Source organism: Sapajus apella, unplaced genomic scaffold (genome assembly GCF_009761245.1).
Source record: "Sapajus apella isolate SASKATOON/1434 unplaced genomic scaffold, GSC_monkey_1.0 scaffold24, whole genome shotgun sequence".
NCBI classification, from domain to species: Eukaryota; Metazoa; Chordata; class Mammalia; order Primates; family Cebidae; genus Sapajus; species Sapajus apella.
The window spans coordinates 2,359,327-2,383,020 of record NW_022436964.1 but is presented as its reverse complement, the minus strand read 5'-3'; the positions used below and the strand labels follow the sequence as shown (position 1 = coordinate 2,383,020).

The following is a 23,694-nucleotide window of genomic DNA, read 5'->3' as shown; positions in this document are numbered from 1 at the left end:
ATGGGGCTATAGGAGCTTGTCCAAACAGCCAGCCATTATGTAGCCATTAAAAATTATGTTTATTAAGAGCTTTTAATTAATTGAGAAAACAAGTAAAAGTAATGACTACGAAATGTTTTACATATTTTATCATCTCCATTATGTTTCTTAAATGTTATTTTAAAGTGCTCTTTAATAAATATGTATTAATTTTATAGCCTAAATAATGTTCTTTGCCAGCAAGGCAAAACCAATTTATATCGCACAAACACAGCAGTGATTTCCTCTGGGGGACTGAGTGGGAAGAGATGCATGGCAGCTTTCTAGGTAGTGACAATATTCTCTATCTGAATGGGATGAGGTACATGTACTTGTCAAAAAACAAATGGGCCAGACTGGTGGCTCACGCCTGTAATCTCAGCACTTTGGGAGGCTGAGGTGAGTGGATCACCTGAGGTCAGGAGTTCCAGATCAGCCTGGCCAACATGATGAAACCCCAAATCTACTAAAAATACAAAAAATTAGCCAGGCATGGTTGTGGGGTGGGTGGGTGCCTGTAATTGCAGCTACTCGGGAGGCTGAGGCAAGAGAATCACTTGAACCAGGGAGGCAGAGGTTGCAGTGAGCTGAGATTGTGCCATTGCATTCCAGCCTGGGCAACAGAGTGAGACTCTGTCTTAATATATATTTTTTAAGGCAATAGCTGAGAGACGTTAACAGGAATAGCATCCTCCCAAGGTCATGCCTATCTATAAGATGTCCTAAAGACTCCTTCTCTAGGTGACTTACAGCTTGCTTTTTTTTTTTTTTTAAACAAGAAGTTTATTTAAACAACGAGACGCTTGACTTGAAGGGAAAACTATCTAGGATTCTTTTTTTTGTTTTAGAGTAATTTATCCCTACTTAAAGACAGATTGCCCTACATGTAACAGCTACGTACAAAAAAGTTATAAAATTGTCCTTGGTTTTACAATGATAAATGAAAAACATTAAAAGTCTCCAATCAAACAAGGTATGCAAGGATTTTTATGTTGTATTTTTGTTAAAACAGTGAGAGCAAAATAACTTACTGGAATATAAAGAGAAGAGCTGAATGAGCGTGCCACTAATGGAGAAAGGGGGTATTTTCACAGAATCAGTATTTTTCCCCATCCCGTCTCCACTTGATGTCAATCAAAACATATCATTGGCTGTTTAAAAAAAAAAAAAGCAATATGCTTGTGCACATATACCAGTTACTTTATGTACAATAAAGGAATGGGGAAGGGGAAAATGAAAGAATAGAGAAAACTATACTGTAGTAGTCAGGATGTGGTGGAACCAAATTGCAGTTTTCTAATTGAGAATGTAATCTTGGTCTTTAAAGAACAGAGTTCTGAAGTAAAGAAGCAGGGTTCCCTTTTCAGTAGACACCTCCCGTCTGCTGTTGGAACACATCAATTGTATCTTCATCCTCCATTTCCAAATGTGCAGGTGTGTCTGTTTCATTGATTGGTTGCCCGTCAAATCGGAATCTGATCTGCCTCATTGACAATCCCTGTCGTTCACAATAGGCTTTCATTAGTTTACTAAGTGGTGTATGCCTCTTAATCTTAAACTGCACCACAGAACCATCCTGCCCCGCCACATTCAAATTAATATGATCATTGTTCTCAGTCTTGACTCCTTCCTTGGGCTTTTCGTCGGCCATGGCGAGCGCCGGAGTCTCCTCAGCTGCCGCTACACAAAAGAGGTACCAGGTCCGCACCAAACGAGCACACAAGCAGCACCAGCGACTTACTGCTTTCTTACTAGTGATGCCCCAGACCTGTTTTGCTGTTCCCATCTAACGCTGGGGAGACCCACCTTGCTGTTCCCATCTAACGCTGGTGGGGATACATATCCAGGTGTCCAATTGCCCATGCCTCATACAGCACCCGTCCCTTGTTAATCCTCACTTCTCCTTATCTCGCTTCAGAAACAGCAAACGATCCAAAATTGATCCTGCTTCCTCAGCCCATCCTCAAAATCATTCACAAGGAGCCCAAACCCTCCCACAGATGCTTTCCTTCTCCTTCCCACTGAGCCATGCTTCTGCAGCGCCCCCACCCCACCGTCTGCTATTTTAAGTCAATAAATCTGACTTCCTCAGACTACAGGCTGGTTCCTGGTGCTCTTTAACTGATCAGGCTTCAACACTATCAGCATAACAGCAAAAACAAAGTCCTTTTTTGTTTATTGCAGTAATATGTATGCAACATGTAATCATTCTTACCATTTTAAGTGTACAGTTTCGTGGCATTAAGTACAATCACCCTGTTGTGCAGCCATCACCACCATCCATCTCCAGAACTTTCCACAATTCCAAACTGAAACTCTACTCATAAAACACTCTCTCTTCCCCCACCCTGCCCTTGACAAACACCATTCTACTTTTTGTCTTGGGAATTTGACTACTCTAGGTACCTTACGTCAGTGGAATCGTACAGTGTTTGTCCTTTTGTTACTGACTCATTTCATTTGCTTAATGTCTTCAAGGTTCATGATGTTGTAGCATGTTAGAATTTCCTTACTTTTTAAGGCTGAATAGTATTCCATTGTAGGTATATACCACATTTCATTTCTCCATTAATCTGTTGATGGACCCTTGAGCTGCTTCTATCTTTTGGCTATTGTGAATAATGCTGCTATAAACATGGGTGTACAAATATCTGTTCAAGTTCCTGCCTTCAATTCTTTGGGGTATTGAACCCAGAAGTAGAAATGCTGGATCATATGGTAATTCTATTTAAATTTTTTTTAGGAGAATTCAGTCATTTGACCAAATTTAATACTATTCCATATCATATAAAATGGCCTGAAACCCTCCTCTGGGATGTTACCTCAATATAAATGAGAATATCTGTGAAGGGTATAGCTGTTCTCTAAACTAGTCAGAAATGCTTACTGGTGAGATTTCAGGGTTAAGATGGTAAATAAAGCCGCCACAGTTTCTCCCTCCTTGAAGATACATTACTATGTACAAATTGAAGAGTCTGGCTCAGAGAGGAGCAACTCAGTATCCGGGGACTCCAGACTACCTTCTCCCTCCCTAAGCCTTATTGTGAGACAGTAAAATTCTGAAACCTATCAATTATTACACAAAACTGGAGTAATGCAAACTGAATGATTATCTTTTTCTTTTCTCTGACAGAATAGCTTTGGAAAACATAGATGGGGAAAAGTGAAAGTGAGGAAGGGAACAACAGATCTAATAGTCTCAGACAAAAAGCAAGGTGGCAAAGATCCTTGCTGAACTCTGAACTCTAGGATGCATTCCAAACCCAGGGGTAGTTAGAAAAAGCTCTGTGGAAGACCATTAGCAAAACCTGGAAGCAAAAGTCAACCCGAGGTATTGCGAAAAGATTACACACAGTTGTGTGATAGCATCACCAATTGCTTCTCTTCCTCACTGCCTGCTCAGTGATGTCACACCGGTAGTGTGAAATCGGCAAGGATAGAAGTATTTACACTTCAGCAAATTGGCAAATTCTACAAATAAGCCGTGGTGTTTTGTTTTGTTGGGTTTTTGGTTTTGTTTTGTTTTGGTTTTGATGGAGGGGCAGGGCGATGGTGGGAAGAGCCAGTTTCCTAGTACTGTTATACCAATGATTGTGCACTACTTCAGCTGGGCTCTCCTCCACACATCACCAGCCAGGTTATAGAAACAGTGGACAAGCAACATCCCACCCACAGAGGCAGGACACTCTAGAAGCTGGACAGGGCATGAAAACAGTTTTCCTCTAGTGCTTCCAGAAGGATCACAGCCCTGTCAGCACCTTGATTTTACTCCACTGACACTGATTTTGGACTTAGAACTCCAGTAATATGATACATTTGTGTTGTTTTAAGTCACTCAGAATATGGCAGTTAGTTACAACACCAGTAAGAAACTGATATTGCTGGCTTTATTTCCAAAGCACCACAGATGGGGTTAGTTACAACCCCTAGTCCTGGGTCTTTGGGTGGGACAGGCAGTCCTTTGTCTGCTAGGAGCTCTGAAACAGGATATTAACCACAAGAATGTGGGAAACCTGGCGAGTCTACCAAGATGCATACCCCAGAACCTGCAATAGCCATTGATGCCAAAACAAATTAGGGATGATTTTCCTAATTCTTCATGCATTTCAACAACAATCAAACCTGCTAGTGATGGACAATATTTCCCATGACATTTCTTAGATGAGATGATATTTGCTCCTATTCTTTGATCTAAAACTCAAGAAATAGAGTCAGGAAACACCTGCTACTACAAAGCGGCTTTTAATTTTGTTGCAAAAACTAATTGAATGATATCCAACTTCTACTCTATAACTTACAGAAGGACATACTGCTTGAATAATGAAGCATCTTAGCAATTCTAAAACTCTTTAAAAATAATAATATTGTAGTTCTTATTCCATGTTATTTTGTTCTTTGAATTTCATACTGATTATGCCAGGAAAATCAAGGCAAATCGAGCCAGAAAATCAAGGCAGTCTAATGCCTAGGCAGATGGGGCAGGTCCCTGGTGAAACCCAATCTTCAAGCTGAAGACAGTCCTGGGTAAATCCTCAGACAGGATTGAGAAATCTCTTCCCATTTGGAGGCTTTCCTTGGATTGGTCCCCACCCTTCACCTATTTTACATATATCTACCCTTTCTTAATTGGATTTCTACACTGTCATGCCCACCTTTGAGTGGCACCTTTGTTTTAGCCTTTTGACTCAGCCACACTGGAAAAGAAACTACCTGATTTTGGGTAGGGGACCAGCTCTGTGTCCCCTCTCTGAGGGGACTGTTCCAATAGTGAGAGCTGTTCCATCACTCAAAAAAATTCTTTTCTGTCTTCCTCACCCTTCAACTATCAGCATATCCTCATTCTTCTTGGACACAGGACAAGAACTCAGGAACCACCAAACATGGGTTTAATACAAGTGGGCTGGGGTATGCCTGGTCCAATCATGGGCTGAGCCAGTGCACAAGCTGAGGCAGGCTGAGTGGGCAGGCTGAGTGAGGCCAAGGCAGAGACACAGCCAGCCAGAGGTTTCCAGCTGGCAAAGTGATCAAGAAAAATCCTACATTAATACACTAGTATTGATCAACATTTCAACAAAGAGCATGATGCATATTCAGAGAAAAATGTTCAAATCAATTAATTTTATCCCCATATAGGACATTTATCTTTAAACAAAAGCAAATATTAAAAATTCCATTTATCTTCTGTCATGAACTATATACTTTTATAGATGATTTTGTCAGATGTCTTTCAAATAGCACCTTTGGGGCCAAAATTGTTCTGCAATAAAACTAATAAAAATCTATCACTAGTGTGAGAAAGAATCTAAGTAGCTTTATTTAAAGTCAATTAAAATTAAACAATTTCTGCTTTAAGTTTTTGTTATAAATAGGGAGTATATATTTCTAACAGAATTTCACTCTTCCTGTTTTAGCCAAAACTTTATACAGGAGTGTGATATTAAATAGAAGCTTGATCATTAGTTTCAGAATATGTGTCCCCTCCTTAGGCCAGGCTTAACCTGAAAATAAGCATTTATGGAGAATATATGGAATGAGGAAAAATATCCAGGTGGCCATTGAAGCCACCGAAAAATTCTACCCAATTAATGCCTGCCTCTTCAAATCCTGGATATTTGCTCACACTCTGAACTCTCCAAATGGAGTCACAGATGAGAGCCAAAGGCTACAGCACTGATTTTAATTGAGTAAAGCATCATACAACCATCAAAACAGATTGACTTAAAAGAAATATGCAACACAAGGAAACAATATATCCTTAGGTGCGTAATAGATTTTATTTTGTTATATGAATGACTGGAAGTGCTTTGGGGTTCCTTGTTTGCTTGTTTGTTTTTAATTAGGGAGGAAATGAGTATGGAAGGCAGTTCTGCAATATGTGTCTGCTGTATCCATGAAGTTCCAAGGCATGGTGTGGCCAAATGCCTCCATGTCACCAAATGCCTTCCTGAATATTTTGGCTTAGAAAAGCCAGTTGCCTTGGTGATACAAAGTGGAGAAAGGGGGGAATGAGTTCCATGCCCAGAGATGACATTCTTTAGAGATCACATTCTTGGGAAGTCAGTCTTTCTATTATCATTAGCCATGGTGCATGGCATAGAATATATTCTCTGGTTTTTCTTTTTTTCTGAATGTCAAGTCACAGAGTGAAATAATAGATGACAGAGGTGTCTAAATAAAGTTAAAATCAATGAAAGAAAGTAGAGATATTGTGCTTCATGAAAAATACTTGGACTAAAGACTCAGTGGTAACCTGGAAATATTTTCTCTCTCCTCATCTAACAATATTATACTTATCCATGGGTTTCATTTATGAATCTATACTTTTGAGGTAATCTTATTTGACCTCCTAAGCTATGCTTTCCTTTGTAATTCTCATCTCACATACAAATGATCATGCATTATTAGAGTGCTCTTCTACAGTGAAATTTACAATGTGATAGAGACAATGCTGGATCAATTAAATATTCAAATGGACATAACTGAATATTGACCCCTACCTCAAACCATACACAGTTCATTTCCACATGGATTCATGTTCTGAAGGTGAAGGAAACACAATAAAATATTCTCATAGACAAAGATTTCATAACCAGGACAAAGGAACAATTCAGAAGGAAAATTTAGTTTATATAAAAAATGATGACTTCTGTGTTTCAAAATATACCACCCAGGAATTAAAATACAAACCAAGTATGGAGAAAAATATTTATCCCAACATATATGCAATAAAATACAAGATATGTGATTAATAAATGTAATAAATAAAAGAAAGTGAACTTCATATAAAATTGGGTAAAATATTTGAACAGGCACTTCAAAAACTTGACGGTATAAATAACTGGCCAAATATGAAAAAGGGATGACTTTTAAGAGTCTTCAGAATACTGTAATAAAAATCCCCAAGTTGAACGACAGGCCTCCATAAAAATTAGCAAAATTTAAAGACACATAATATTATGTGTTGTCAAAGATAAAGAATAAATGAAAGTTATTCATGGCTAGGGGGATGTAAACTGAAATACTTTTTGATTTCCCATTTTACCCATGAATATGAGATGCCTAAATGGCTTTTCTCGATAATCCCATCTTTTAAAATACTTTGTAATCTATCCTTGTAATTTTTTTTTAAAGACTTTATCTTTTTAGTGTAGTTTCAGGTTCACAGCAAAATTGAGTGGATAGAAAGTCTAGAGACTTTACATAAACCCTTAGCCCCCACATGTTCATAGCCTCCCCAATTATCAACATCCCACACCAGAATGGCACATCTGTTAAAACTGATGAACCTGCATGGACACATCAATATCACCAAAGTCCGTAGTTAACATTAGGGTTCACTCTTGGTGCTGTATATTCTATGGGTTTGGACGAATCTTAGTAATTTTCTATTCAGCAGAATAAAGTCACATTTTCTCCTGAGAATCAATTTGTTAAATACCACACTGACACAGTATTGGAACCATCTGACTCACATGGGAGCAACACACTAGCTTTTATTCATTCAATAAATCAATCATTTGTTCAATACTTATTCAGTGCCCGCTGCGTGTTAAGCACTGAGCCAAGCAGTCAGCATACAGGAAAACAAGTATAATGTTACTGTCTTCAGTGACTCACAACCTCATGGAAGGAAACCAGTACCCAACCCAGACAGCTTACAAATACACAGGGTGATGAGCAATGTGTATAAATGCTACAAAACACTGACAAAGGAGCAAATACCTAGGTCGTCCTAGTTCCTCCAAAGCTGGAAGGACCATTCAAGAATAAAAGGGACCAAACCATCTTGTCACCTAATATTTGTTGAAGGCTTACCATGTGCAAGGCATTGAACAAGTGTCCTGGACTGGCAGCCTAAGTTGGAAGTTCTGGTTTTAGCTCTAACTCTAGCTAGTAGTGTGATGTTTCTATAACACTCTACCTCTAACTCCCAGTTCCTCATCTGAAAAAAAAATAATGGAAGAATTAGACAATGTGATATCCTGGGTCCTTTCTAGCTCTGACACTAGGACATTTGTTCAAATGACAGGTTTGGTTCACAAATGACAGGATCATCTATGTATAAAATATTTTAAATGAACAAAACAGTCATGTGGCTAATAAGCAATTATAGAAATGTTACAGAAAACAAATACTGTACATGACATTATATAAATGATAATAACAGATAAAATATCTTATTTTGCATCTGAGGGCAAAAAATATGAGTTAGGTTGTTAGAGAAGAGGAAGGATATTGTTGGATTGAAAGGAAACAATTTATCCAAAAGGCTGACTTGAGGACAGTGTCACTCAGCAGGAGGTATCCTCTAACACTATGTACCAGATGAAGACACCTCATCACACTGAACCATAATCTCAAAAATAAAAAGCTATTGATAAGTCTCTCCAAACATGGCTACACTACCAAGAAGCCATTCAATTTCATAAGGACTCCTCTCACTTGGTGAAGATTTTCCAGGGTCATTCTGCATTGCAGTGGATTACTTCTAAATATCCTCCAGTCTAGATATATAAATGCTAAGAGACTCCACACAACCTGGGTTCAGTCATTGGCACTGATGTAAGAGTTACAGCATTAACTCTGTCTGATCCATGAAAACTGAACATCTAAATTGGTATACTTCTAAGCTATAGAGTTTAAAATAATGGTATATTTTAATATAGTCAAGCCAAATCATCCCTTTGTGGCTTGCATACATGGATGTCTCTAGAATTTGTAAAGACAAATCTTTTTTGATCAGTTCATCTTTCTATTTGGAGGCAGCTCTGATGATAATGGTCTAAAACAACATTCCCAAAGTATGTTTCATAGAACCAATATTAAATTAAAAAAGAGCATTTGGTGATAGAACACATTTTCCAAAGATGTATTAATAACACTATTTCCCATCCTACATGTTCTTCTAGAACTTTACCAGTCCCTCAACAAGATGTAGATTTGAATCCCCCTGTTCTTAAACCTGGGTGGGCTTGTGACCACTTGTAATAACAGAATATAATGAAAGTAGCACTGCCTAACTTCCAAGATTATGACATAAGAGTCATGGCAGTTTCTACTTGGTGAGTTGCCATACTGGCATCAGAACTCTGAGCTACCATGTAATAGTCTTACCCAGATAAAGCCATGCTGTGAGGAAACCCAATGTGCCTACATAAAGAAGCCACAAGGAAAAGCTCTAACATGGCAGGAAGAGAGATGACCAGCAAGTCTCTAGTGGGTCTTGCCACTTGCTGTTTTAGGACAGCCACCTTCTAACTACAATGCTTGAAAGACCCTAAGCCAGAAGAAGCACCCAGGTGAATCCTTCCCAGATTCCTGACCCATGACCACTCTAGGAGATATTAAGTGATTATTGTCTTATGCCTCTAGGCTTTGAAGCAATTAGTTTCACAGCAACACTAAGAGGTCTCATAACAAAATTTGGGCAAAGTTAGTTTAAATCAAACTCTACAGATTTTTGCTTTCCCCTTCAGGATTTTTCAGAGCCTATAATATGCTAATGAGCATGTTCATCTCCAAGATTGACATTAGTATGCAGTATTTCCCAATATTTCCCCAAGCAACTATTGCTATAGCTATTTTCAAGAGATAATTTTGGAAAATGCTGGGCTAAATTAATATTATCTTCCCATTTGTAGATTTCTCTCTTTACAGTGATCTGAGTACAATAATGAAGATTGTACTTTACCATGGTAATAAGTTGAACAACAAACAGCTATTGGCCAGCCCAGAAAGAGCCTCCTCTTGGTAACTCCTGTGTGTGTGACATAAACTCATTCCAGCAGTATCACAGAGCAAACAGCATAAACGCCGAATGTCACTCACTGTTTGCTTTGCCAATAATAGTTCCAGGATGTGCTGTTCTTCCAATGGTTTTAACAAACATTTCAATGCACTGAAATTCTCATAATCCTCTGGCTCTTCTATCTCACTTTCAAACTGAAAAGTTCTAAGAAGAAAGAGAGAGAGAGAGAGAGAGAGAGACAGACAGACAGACAGACAGACAGACAGAGATTTTGTCCCTAATCTCTTTGAGAGAATTGAAAGAATTACGCAGAAAACCCCACTCCAGTGTAATATCAGTTCCTTACCTGGCTTTAAAATAGAGTACTTCTCCTTTCCAGAAAATCCTGGAAGACCAAGGAAAAGGGCTCAACTGCTAGCGATTAGGAAAATTTTGCTCACTTTATAATTGTTTAAAAACCAGAGACAATATTGAAAAATTTAGAAATCGTTCATTTTTAATTCAAATATGTGAAATGATAATTAAGCCAAAGGAGTCAAACCTTAGTAAATATATAACAAGGGAGTATCACTTATTGATTTGATAAAAGAACAGGAGTGAGGAGTTACTCATCTGATTCTCAATTACTCACTACATGAATACGTCAAATGAGCTAACCTATGACTCGGTTTCTCCACAAATAAAATGCCACTCTGTTTTCTAGCTCCTTACCTAAAGTCTAGTCAAAGTTAGAGCTAGAACTCGGATGAAGACAGTGAGGCACTCCCAATCAGTACAAAATTTAAAAGGACACCAAAAATCTCATAACTAAGGTAAATAATATTTAGTGCAATTGTTTTTAAAAATCAAAATAATGAAAACAAAATCTACGGTTAACTAAAGGTCAAAACTTTCAATAAAAAATATCAATAATACTGATTTTCCCTTTTCCCTGAGGTTCCAGTATGGCTCAGAATGGTGCTCTTACTGAGCCCTAAAACTCACACAAATTGAGTTTCACCAATTCATCACATATACCGTAATTATGACTGATAAGAAACCAATGCTTATTTATTTTAGGTTCCCCCATGCAATTCAGAGGTATTCTTTTACATCTAAATCACACTTATCTATTTATCAAAGCAAATCACTCAGGACTCTGTACTAGTCGAAATTATGATAGTCAACTTCAACAGATATCAATATAGATATGGGTATACACACAGATATACATGTAGATATTCATATAGATACCAATATTAACATATAGATATATAGGTAGACACCAAATGCACGGAAATGAAATTTTCCCACGTACATCCAGGCTTTCTCATCCTTCTCTCCCACACTACTCTCAGCCACCTGATCAGCAGAGGTGGTTTTACTGTACTTGAACAGATAAGTGTAACAGAATACATAGAATAGAAATTCAATGACTTGTCCAGAAAATCCTGTGAAGAACATTTAGTCCACACCTTTTACTAAAGAGCTTTCTCATTTGATCAAACTGATTGTGAACAGATTCTTTCCCCCAACAAAGAATTTGTTCCTCTTTGATCACAATAGCATTTTATTTATACATATGTGTGTGTGTGTGTGTGTATAAAATGTAGTGTGTGTGTGTTTGTGTGTGTGTGTACATATTTTATATATATATATATACTGCATAAGACAGGGTCTTTATTCAGTTTTAAAACTTTGTTCAGTTTAAAGACAAAGATGGTACCAAATGAAATAAAGCCTTATTACATACAAGCCTCATTACAATGCCTTGTTACCCTCAGATCAAAGCTCACAGATTTTTAAAAAACTGACTTCTTTCTAATTATTAATCTTATATATGTTCATTACAGAAGAATAAGTAAACAAAATGAGAAAGTAAAAGCCACCTACAATGGGATCATAACATAGTGCCAGCTGCTTTAGAAAACAGTCTAGCAGTTCCTCTAAATGGTAAACACAGTTATCATATGACCCAACAATTCTACTTCTAATTGTACACCCAACAGAACTGAAAACAAACACATGTCCCCACAAAAACTTGTACATACATGCTCATAGTAGCATTTTCACAACAGCCAAAATGTAGAAACAACCCAAATGTCCACTCTATGTAATGAAAATATTATAGAGAAATATTATATTTTCACTCTATATAATGAAAATATTCAGCCATAAAAAGGAATCATGTACTAATACATACTACAATATGAATGAACTTTGAAAACCTTATGCTAAGTAAAAGAAGACAGACACACAAGGCCACATACTATATGATTTTACTTACATGAAACGTCCTGATTTGGGAAATTCATACAGACAGAAAGTAGATTCATAATAGTTAAGAACTGGGGGGGCCAGTGCGGTGGCTCATGCCTGTAATCCCAGCACTTTGGGAGGCCGATGTGGGTGGATCACAAGGTCAAGAGATCCAGAACATCCTGGCCAATGTGATGAAACCCCGTCTCTACTAAAAATACAAAAATTTGCTAGGTGTGGTGGTGCGCGCCTGTAATCCCAGCTTCTCAGGAGGCTGAGGTAGGAGAATCACTTGAACCCAGGAGGTGAGGTTGCAGTGAGCCGAGATCGCACAACTGCACTCCAGCCTGGTGACAGAGTGAGATTCTGTCTCAAAAAAAAAAAAAAAAAAAAAGAATTGGAAGAGGGGTAATAGGGAGTAACTTCTAGGGGGTACAGGGTTTCTTTGGTGTAGCGAAAATATTCTAAAATTAGATAGTGGTGATGGTTGTGCAACTCCATGAATATACTAAAAATGCTGAACTGTATACTTTAAAAGGTTGTTTTATAGTATGTAATTTATATCTCAATAAACCAGCTATTTTTAAAGCCACCAATAAATTCAAGACATAAAAATAAGTACAGTTAATATTTTCAATGTTGAAAATTATCTACTGATGAATAATCATCAGTGAATCCACTTGAAAATGGTCCCATCTGTTGTTGATGCAAACACATTCTGAATGTCTCTAAGCCCCATTCTCTATATGCAGGAACCAATCACCTGCTTCGTGCTTCACGGGTATGTTAGAAGAGAATAGGCTTCAAAATAATTTCTTCCAAGGATTTCTTCAAAAGAATTGCCCCCCTTGACCCTTAGTTAAAACTGCACTTCCCATTCTCTTATAAATATTCAATAGCAAGTATATCAGTGCTGTTAGTGAAAAGCCTATTAGTCAATAACTAATTATTACAGTTTCCCTGGGAGAACAACAGCTTTACTAGGCTTACGAGAATGTAAATAATATTTGCATCTATGTATATATGTATATACATATATATGATATATAGTAGAGGGATTGCTTTGTATATTTTAATTAAAGCTATAATATTAAAAATATATAAAAACAATAACAGTAAGACCGTAAGTCTACCACCATCATAAAACTGCTTTTACTTCTGCTTGTATGCATATTGTTTTCTATGAACTTATAGACTTGTTTATAGTTACAATCATAATATATAATAATTTGGATTCTGTTTTTACTTAAGAAACAGTCATCACATATCTTCAGAATTTATATTATTTGCACAGTTTCATAGCATAACCTTGTGCAAAGTGAAAATGCATATAACCATTCCCCTAATAGTATTGCAGATAAAGTTAGATTGAACACCTTTAATGTAGAAATAGATACTGAATATGGAAATGTTAAATATTTTTATCATTTAATGTGTACATATGACCTATTTAACCTTGGCTACTTCATTAAGATAAATTTATGCATGAGGGTTATTAGCACTTATTGCAAATTATCATATTACCTTCCAAAAGGTACAAACCAATTTAAAGACCCATTTCAAGAAATGTGTACCTCACTGGTATTATATGGTATAAATTAACAATGATTTCATTTGATGTATTTGAACTGTCCAGAGTTTATTTCACATATTTATTTTTGCAATGACAAGCTTTTAAAAGTGTGCTTTCTATTTGTTTCCCCTTACTCATTTAATTATTCATATTACATATCTACTGTGTGTGAAATACGAGAAAATGTTTTTTTCTTGCACAGCTTACAATTTATTTATCCTTTAAATTTTGGGTGTCTTCTTTAGAGTATACAATTTTTAAAATATTAACTATGTCAGTCCCTTAAGTTTATTTAATTATATAAAAATTTTAAACATGTCTATTTTTGAAGCTGTCAGTCATCCTTTAACAATTTCTTTTACTTCTTCAAAACTAAAAAAGTTATTTTTCTTCCACATAGTGAGTAAATGTTCTATTCTTGGTCAATTTTTATTATAGTTGGGTGAGATTTTTATTTCTTTACTCCATATAGATTAATTATGAAACATGATAAAGTAGAAATGCACCTTGATTGTTTTACAGAAATGTAATAGCCTATATTAAACAATTCTTTCTTCTTTCATCTCTTTAAACATACGCAGTTTTGCCTACATATAATCACCCTATATTGGTATTCTCCTGTCTATGGTATTAATTGGCATTCCTATTTTTATGTAGCAAAATACTCTTTGGGGAATTGTTGGTTTATGGACTGAACCTGATAGTAGATATTTAAAAAGAACATAGTCACTGGATGCAAAATGAAAGAGTAAAATAGTAAGTATGTAATAAAAAGATAATAATCATAAAAACTGGTTAATTTGGGGAAGAGAGTTAAAAGTTATGAAATATCTGTATTAAAAGTTAATCTTGAAAACTGTGGGACATCGTTTAGCATACAGAAAACAGGACAATGGTAAATGCTGACAAAGAAGAGAAAGAGCTAGAAGCAGCAAGACAGTAACAGGAAGGGAGAGACAGATGTGGGTTAAGCCGGCAACAAATTGTTATGTTTCTTAGAAAGATAAAAGATTCTTAAGAGATTGACTTCCTTGGTAGAGAATATACAAAACTTGAACTTGGCGTCAGAAGGAGCTGATCTATTTTGTTATAGGTACAATTTAATTTTTAGATACTTTACAAATACTAGATAGTAAGATAAATTAAATAACAGCAATGATTTGTTCAAGTCTACAGAATTGATGTCAGTGGTACTTAGGTTAATCTGCTTTTTCCAAACACCTACGGCCTTTAAAGCATCCTTGGTATGTTACTTTTGTGCCTGAATCTGTTGTCCAAATAATCTCAGCAGGCTAGTTTCAGATGGCACTGTTACTGAAAATGCCACTATTACCTTTCTTTTACGTTAGGTTCCAATTTTATTTTTTAGATATTTCCAAATAAATGCTTTGCAATTCTTAGCCACAACATAACCCATAAACTGAAATTGTCAACAATGAGAACAGTTCTCTAAAGAAATATTAGAATAAGACAGTAATTATGCTGTGGGAGGGGTCTCAAAAATGGTTAATATCAAGCAGACAAAAGAATAAAAGCAATCTCATTCTGAAAATTAGTCCTGATTTAAACCTGACACCATAAAAATGCCCTAATTTGCAAACAAAGAATTATAATGGAATCTATTTTGTGGTGTAGAAAACACAACATGTCTTGCAAATCAATAAGAGCTTTTTTATTGAACGCTAAAGCATCAAGTCAGCTCTCCTAGAGCAGAGCCACCTTCTTAAAAGCAGATCACTCACTGTCTTTTCCCATAGCTCCAAACACGCACTTGGCTATTTTCCTATTTGAAAGACAGTGTATTTGTTTCATAACCTCATGGAGCTTTGAGACTTCTTGCTCTAGCCAAGGCCTCAAAGGGCTGTCTGTGAATTTTTAAGATGTCACCTGCTATAAACAAACCCCACTTCAAACCCTTAGAACTTTTATAAAAAGAAAAACTTATGATTAGTGTCATGAAAATGATAAGACTTATCTGTGGTTGCCACCTCCTTACTCTAACAGTCTCCTCCCAGATTAAAAAAAGCCATGAGTGTTTGAACATGAAATGACACACAATTATTGACACAGCAATCATTTGGTGACAGTTTTTCCTTTGGGAGTAGGGGTCATGAAACACCAGGCTCTGTGTAAGTCTGGACATGGCAGTGTTGCAGAATTTTCCCAGTTTGAGTCTTCCTGAATGGCAGTCAGAACAAGAATGATTGGACACAGCACCCCAGCTCTTCTGTCACCTTCCTTGTTATAAGAGCAGGGAGCTTGTTAGACAAGCAGGATATGCCTCTTAACAGGATCCCAGAGGATGCATGCACACATCCACATTTGAGAAGCACAATACATAAAAAATTTGAGACTCACTGTTCTAGTACACATTCTTCCAAAATATTACTCTCTATACATTTGACCCTTGAACAACATGGGGGTTTGGGCTCCAATCGCAGTCCCCACATAGTCACAAATCCACATATAACTTTTAACTCCCTAAAAATGTAACTATTAATAGCCTACTATTGAGCAGAAGCCTTACTGATAACATAAATGGTTGATTAACACATATTTTTTTATATTATAAGTATTATCTACTGTATTCTTACAATAAACTAGAGAAAAATGTTAATAAAATCATAAGGAGAAAATATATTTACTATTCATTAAGTGGAAGTGGATTACTATAAAGGTCTTCACACTTGTCATCTCACAGAGTAGGCTGAAGAGGAGGAGGAACAGGAGGGGTTAGTCTTGCTGTCTCAGGGGTGGCAGAGACTGAAGAAAATCCATATATAAGTGGACTCACACAGTTCAAATCTGTCTTATTCAAGGGTCAACTGTGTAAACTAGAGCAGAAAATGTATTTTTCTGAAATTTATGCTAAAAATCTTAAAGGTCATGGAAAACACCTTCCCTCTGAATGTGAAAGTATTTTATCAGTTTAATCAATATTTGGATATTTTTAGTATTTGCTGAAATACTAAAAATTGTATTGGTTACTAATTTCCCCTTCCGCTTTAAAATATCAACATGGAGGAAAAATCACAATAGCAGTGGAAAACTAAGGATATAAATCAATGATGTTTTTAATGACTGGGAGGAATTAGTACTAACTGTAATGTAGATGGGCTGTACTAGGTAATGTCTTCAGTGAGCTCATATACGGGTCTCTGAAAGAGAGCAACAGAGCCTGGAAGGTTTACTGTGACACTAGAGACCTGTTTCCTTGAAGGAGATCTTCTTTTCTGAAGGAATTCTTCCCTTAGAATTCCTCAGTGCTTCATTACTAGATCGATGTTGAAGCCTGTAATACCCAGTCACTAAACTTGGTCATTCTGTGAGTGCACTGTGGCCTGTGAGGTCAAGTCATGTACAGGTGGGGACAGAAACAGGAAGCAGTCCACGTTAGAGACTGAAAGAAGTTCCCCACATTCTACCTCTAATGCAGCAAGACCTACATGCCAATTCAAAGTTTTTCATCATAACTACACTGGCTCACAGTTAGAAAACTAGGTAATGGGAAGAGAAGTAGACTTGCCTCTTCAGAGTAGCACTGAATGGGATAAAAGTCTTCCAGGCATGAAAAACTTCAACTTATGGGCTTGTGTATCTGCTTGACTTCCAGCTTATATTCTAGAAAAGGAACTCTGATGGTACTTTAGTGGACAGTGAGAGAAACCAAATAGAGTATGTGGGTCCTATCAGCTGGCAAACACCAGAACAGAGTCACACTTTACTCAAGGTTGAGTAATCAGGAAAATTATATAAATACAACATTTGAACATCAAAGAAAGAAATTGTTGCTGTAAAGATGCAGAGAAAAATATTCTAATTAATACTAAGGAATCAGGAAAAAAAAATTAGAAAGCACTTTTATTTTCAAAAGCATGAAGAAAATAACATTATAAAAATGATGGAAATAGAAGTAACTGAGGTGCAAGGTTGATATAAAAAGGTAGATAGGGGCCAGGCATGGTGGCTCATGCCTGTAATCCCAGCACTTTGGGAGACCAAGGCAAGTGGATCACCTGAAGTCAGGATGAGACCAGCCTGGCCAACATGGTGAAACCCTTTTTCTACTAAAAGTACAAAAACTAGCTGGGTATGGCGGTGCATGCCTGTAATTCCAACTACTTCGGAGGCTGAGACAGGAGAATCACTTGAACTTGAGAGGCAGAGGTTGCAGTGAGCCAAGATCACATCATTGCACTCCAGTCTGGGCAATAAGAGTGACGCTCCATCTCCAAAAAAAAAAGACAGATAGCAAGGACACAAGCAAGCGTAAAGAACTAAATAAGTGTAAAGAAACTAATACTGCAACAGCTAATGAAAATCCTCCTCCAAGGCAGGGCAGGGCAGAAGATACATCCCAGAAAGCAGAATTGGTGAGATCAGAGAAAAACTAGAAAAGCTCCACAAGAAAACAGATGAAGATTACAAGATAAAAAGAGATAGCAACAGACTATAGAGCACAAAGATCTCATCAGTTGGCCACTGACATCCTTGAGAAAAAAAAAGAAGAAAAAATTAAGGAAGAAAAGATCTAACATACATAAAAAGGTGAGACTTCTGGCTATGGCTGAGTGAAGTCAGCAAAGCCTCTTCCGAAAACAGTTGTAAACAAGAATCTTGAAGGATTTATGCCTTAAAAACAGCTGAAGTTCAAGTAAAAACAGTGGGAGTCTGAGACGTCCTTGGCTGAGGCTGCTCCAGTTCTTTCCCCAGGCTTCTTTAGCTCAGTGTCCACAAAGGTCTGCCCAGGCAGAGGACAGGCTGTGAAGATAGGCAGCTGCTATTTGATTTGAAGTGGTAGAGATACACCTGCCCAGTGGTATTGGTGAAGGTGATGGTGTTGGTGATTAGGAAGAGGGAGGGCCAATAACTCAGCTGGCCAAGGTTGTGGTCATGTCTGAGACAAGTACATTCCTGGCTTGGACTTGCATAGAGCTAGGGGTTGGGAGTAGGGAATAACTTTAAATAAGCACAAAGGAAATTTGGGGATGATAGAAAATTTCTGAAACCAAAAATCATTGAAGTGTACACTTACCATGAGTACATTTTATATGACATTTATATGCCAATAAAACTGTTTTTATAAAACTATGTACAAAAGGGAAAACTTTCTAGGATGAAAGATAGTTGGAGTTTACAGCTCACCATGTCCCTGGCAAAAACTAATGTTGCTCAGTCTTAAACCTGTCTTGGCAATAGTTTTATTTTCATGATAGAAATTTTATAAGTGATATGATCTTATTCATGCAGGAAAAGAAAGCCAGACAAACAGATTACTTGCAAAGAAAAAACGATCACACTGAACCCAAACTTTCCCTGTGGAAAAGTAAATGTTATACTCATCAAAGGAAGAAATGTTTGCAGAATTTTAACAGAACAGGTTGAGATCTCAGAATTAAATGCTAAATTAAGATGTAGGTCTTGTCAAAGCAATAGACATATAAGCAGGTTTGCTTATTTGATGTACAAAAGAATTTACAGTTGATTCCTCTGAGTAACAAACTAAATGCATTTTAGATAAAGTTTGATTTGTAAACAACATTTTCCCCATTATACTTCAAAGAAATACATCTATTGCACAAGTTAGAGCCTGAAGTTTAATTATCTTCAGTGACTGTCAAGTAACATCAATGAAGTGAGAAGGCCAGATGTATGACCATGATATGCCAGAGTTAGCATTTCCGGGTTTGAGTGCTGCTCTTGATATTCATCTTTTGCAACAGAGAAACTAAAGGGAGTGGTGAGGACTGCGGCAAGCTGGAGAGGATTCCAGGAGCTTAACACTTTTCAAGGATGGGAACCTGTGTTGGTGGATCCTTTCATTTTTTGAGAGAAATCAGATATCTCTATTTTCACATTTTAAAAACTTCAGCTTACTCATCTAAAATAAAGGGGCTTATCAAGAATCAGAGGCTTTCATGCTGTTTTATGATGTAGAAGTCTTTCTTCAAATACAATTCTCCATAGAACACAAAAATATAAAACAGAATCTCTCAGAATTCTCTGTGATGTTATAGAATCCTGAATACGAGTTGGTGAAGTAATTAATGATCTGTTAGTCATTAGCTGGTCAGTACCTTTAATTTATGCTGATTCAACTCATTAAGTTAGTTCTATTTAACATGCATTAAGTGATTGTTAAGGACTAGATTCTGGGCTGAAGTCATGATCTGTCCTTAAAGGATTTTGCAAGCAGGGTTTGCTTCAGCCTCTGTGCTGCTCTTCATGCCTGCCTGAGGAGCACAGAGGTTGAAGCAAACCCTGCTTGCACAATTGCAACAAAAATAAAAATTGACAAGTGGTACCTAATTAAACTGAAGAGCTTCTGCACAGCAAAAGAATTTATCAACAGAGTAAACAGACAACCTACAGAATGGAAGAAAATATTTGTAAACTATGCATCCAACAGAGGTCTAATACCCAGAATCTATAAGGAACTTAAAGCAACAAGCAAAAAACAACCCCATTAAAAAAACAGGCAAAGGACATAAACAGACATGTCTCAAAAGATGACATAAAATAACCAACAAACACATGAAAAAATGCTCATCATCACGAATCATCAGAGAAATACAAATCAAGTCCACAATTAAATAACAAAACTTATTGCTAATAATATTTAGCAATAGCCATTCTGTGAGATATCATTTCACACCAATCATAATGGCTATTATTAAAAGGTCAAAAAAACAACAGATGCTGACAAAGCTGTGGAACAAAGGGAACCCTTAGACACTGCTGATGGGAATGTAAATTAGTTAAGCCACTGTGGAAAGCAGTTTGAATATTCCTCAAAGAATTTAAAATAGAGCTAACATTTGACCCAGCTATCCCATTACTGGGTATATACTCAAAGGAAAGGAGATCATTATATTAAAAAGATACATGTGCTCATATGTTCGTCACCATATTCACCATAGCAAAGACATAGACTCAACCCAGGGCCCATCAGTGGTAGACTGGATAAAGAAAATGGGTACATACACACCATGGAATACTATGCAACAGGAATGAAATCCTGTCCTTTGCAGCAACATGGCTGGAGGTAGAGGCCATAATCCTAAGCAAATTAACTCAGGAACAGAAAAGCAAATACAACATTTTCTCACTTACAAGTGGGAGCTAAACACTAAGCATACATGGATATAAACATGGCAACGATGGACATTGTGGATTACTAGAGGGGAAAAGGGGGAGCAAGAATGGAGACAGGGGAAGGGAGGCCTGGAGTTGTGGCTTGAAAAATTACCTATTGGGTACCACACTCACTACCTGGTGCAACATACCCATGTAACAAATCTGCACATATATTGCCTGCATCTAAAATAAAAGTAGACAGAAAAAGAAAGGAAGGAAGGAAAGAAAGAAAAAGAAAAGAGAGAAGAGAGGAAAGGAGAAGAAAGGAAGAAGAGAGAGAAAGGGAGGGAAGGAAGGAAAGGAAGGAAGGAAGGAAGGAAGGAAGGAAGGTAGGAAGGAAATCCTGCTTGTAGAGGAAGAAGGGGAAGATGTCAGGCAAAGTTACATTTCCACTGTGTTTTAAAGGAGGGGTTGGATTTTTCCAAGCAGAGATAGGACTGGTGGTGGGTATTGGGAACAAATGTGCAGGTTGAAGAACCACACACAGGTGTGAAAGAGCACAGTACATCCAGGGAAAATGAGTCAGCTGGTGCACAAAAAGAAACAGCACCCAGAAATTAAGAATTTACTTGTTTACTGGTAAGTAACTGAGTTACACTAACAGTCACTTCTTATAGTATTCAGCATGGAGGAAGAGATAAACCAGGGCTCAGAGTGACATGAACTAAAATGTGGGCTTACAAGTATAAAACATTTAGTCAATTATACATTTTAAATCATCATCACAGGGATATTCTGTTACTTTAATAAGCCAAATCCTATAAAATAGTACAAATACCTAAACCAAATATGTACACATTTTTACACAAAATATCATGGATAATATTCTCATAAATGTTTCTAGTCTTAATTCTGAATGTTTCTAGGATTAGTCCGTTAACTTGTTTTAAATTTTTTTTTAATTATCACGAACAATTTTGAAGGCTACCTTTTCAAGGAATCTTTGGAGTTGCCTCTTCAACTTGCTACACAAAAAAAAATCTTAACAAGATAATGACTAGTTGGAATGTAAACTGAATTCTTGTTTAAAATACAGAAGGACAGAACCCTATTTATAGCTAGAACAAGGACTATAAAACGTATAGAAGAAGGCCGAGTGTCATGGCTCATGCCTGTAATCCCAGCACTTTCAGAGGCCAAGGCAGGTGGATCACAAGGTCAGGAGATCGAGACCATCCTGGCCAACATGGTGAAACCCTGTCTCTACTTAAAATACAAAAAAAATAGCTGGGCATGGTGGCGCATACCTGTAGTCCCAAGAGGATGAGGCAGGAGAATTGCTTGAACACTGGAGGTGGAGATTGCAGTGAGCTGAGATTGCTACTCACGAGGATGAGGCAGGAGAATTGCTTGAACACTGGAGGCGGAGATTGCAGTGAGCTGAGATTGCGCCACTGCACTGCAGCCTGGGTGACAGTGAGAGAGTGTGTCTAAAAAAAAAAAAAAAAAAAAAAAAGTATAGAAGAAGATAATCAAATATCCACATCTCTGGAATGGAGTTACACCATGACAGAATTTTCAAGTCAGATTTGAGCCCAGACCCCCATCCAGGGTTATTCTGTGACTTAAGAGAATTCTGGATTAATTTCACTCTTATATTTTTAAGGAATACTATATTTTTAATATGCATTACATATGATATTTTCCCATTTAGCTCAAGAGACCTTGGAGTTCAAAATAACCCTGATTTCGTTTCAATTTTGTCTACCTGTAGGTCCCTAAAATTTATTTCAATACTAAAAAGACAGCTATGAAGATTCTCCATTGTTCTAACCTGTCTTACCACAACTTCTAAGGTTGGTCTATTGACAATGCCTAGCACGTTTTGGTGTTAAATAAATAATAGTTCCAAGAAAGATTGTTAAGTTTAATATTAAAAAGTATCTCATATAACTTTAAAATACCTTCAATTCAGTAAGATAAAAATAAAGAAAAGAGAAAATAGAAATAAAAAGGGAGGTATTGGGTAGAAAAAGTAAAATAAGCCCTCAGGTTAAGTTAGTTTACCAAATAAAAATTATAATATCCTATGTTATAATTATATATAATTAAATATATAATTAATTTAATTGATTAAATATAATTAAGATGTTTAATTTAACAAATTTGAGTCTGTATTCCCTAGTGGCCAATGCAAAGAAGAAAGTAGAATCCTGCTCTCTATTATGTAATATCAAACAAGTAATTCAAAATAATAACAAATATCTCTAGGTCTGAGTTTTTTGAGAAATTTATTTTATAGGTCCTCATAAAGAAAATAATTTAAAATGTAGTTATAAAGAAGGTTCTGCCTTAAAATTTCATAATCTATGATATTTGAAGCAAACGAAGTGCTAAAAAAGCCAAAAACAGTTTTTATGGGGATACTCCTTGGAGAGCCATCTAGTGGCTCACAAGGTAAGTCCTCAAAAGACATCTGTATAAAAACGCAAGAAGTTTTGTGTTTTTTTGGGTTTACATATATATTTTTATTATACTTTAATTTCTGGGGTACATGTGCAGATCTTGCAGGATTGTTACATAGGTATACACATGTCATGGTGGTTTGCTGCCTCCATCCCCCGTCACCTACATTATTAGGTATTTCTCCCAATGTTATCCTTCCCTAATTTCCCCACCCCCCCGCTATTCCTCCCCTAGCCCCCACCCCCAAACAGACCCCAGTGTGTGACGTTTCCCTCCCTGTGTCATGTGTTTTCATTGTTCAACACCACCTATGAGTGAGAACATGCAGTGTTTGGTTTTCTGTTCTTGTGTCAGTTTGCTGAGAGTGATGGATTCCAGATTCATCCATGTCTCTGCAAAGGACATCAACTCATCCTTTTTTATGGCTGCATATTGTTCCATGGTGTATATATGCCATATTTTCTTTATCCAGTCTATCATTGATGGGTATTTGGGTTGGTTCCAGGTCTTTGCTATTGTAAACAGTACCACAATGAACATACGTGTGTATGTATCTTTATAATAGGCCGATTTA

The 23,694-nt window shown here is 36.8% G+C and overlaps 1 pseudogene across 1 annotated transcript; it reads right to left on the bottom strand.

Moving 5' to 3' along the window:
• Positions 1 to 775: 775 nt before the first annotated feature.
• Positions 776 to 1,753, bottom strand: LOC116559759 (annotated as a pseudogene). The gene has a single exon (XR_004272607.1). The product of XR_004272607.1 is annotated as a small ubiquitin-related modifier 2 pseudogene (transcript).
• Between the last annotated feature and the right edge of the window lie 21,941 nt (positions 1,754 to 23,694).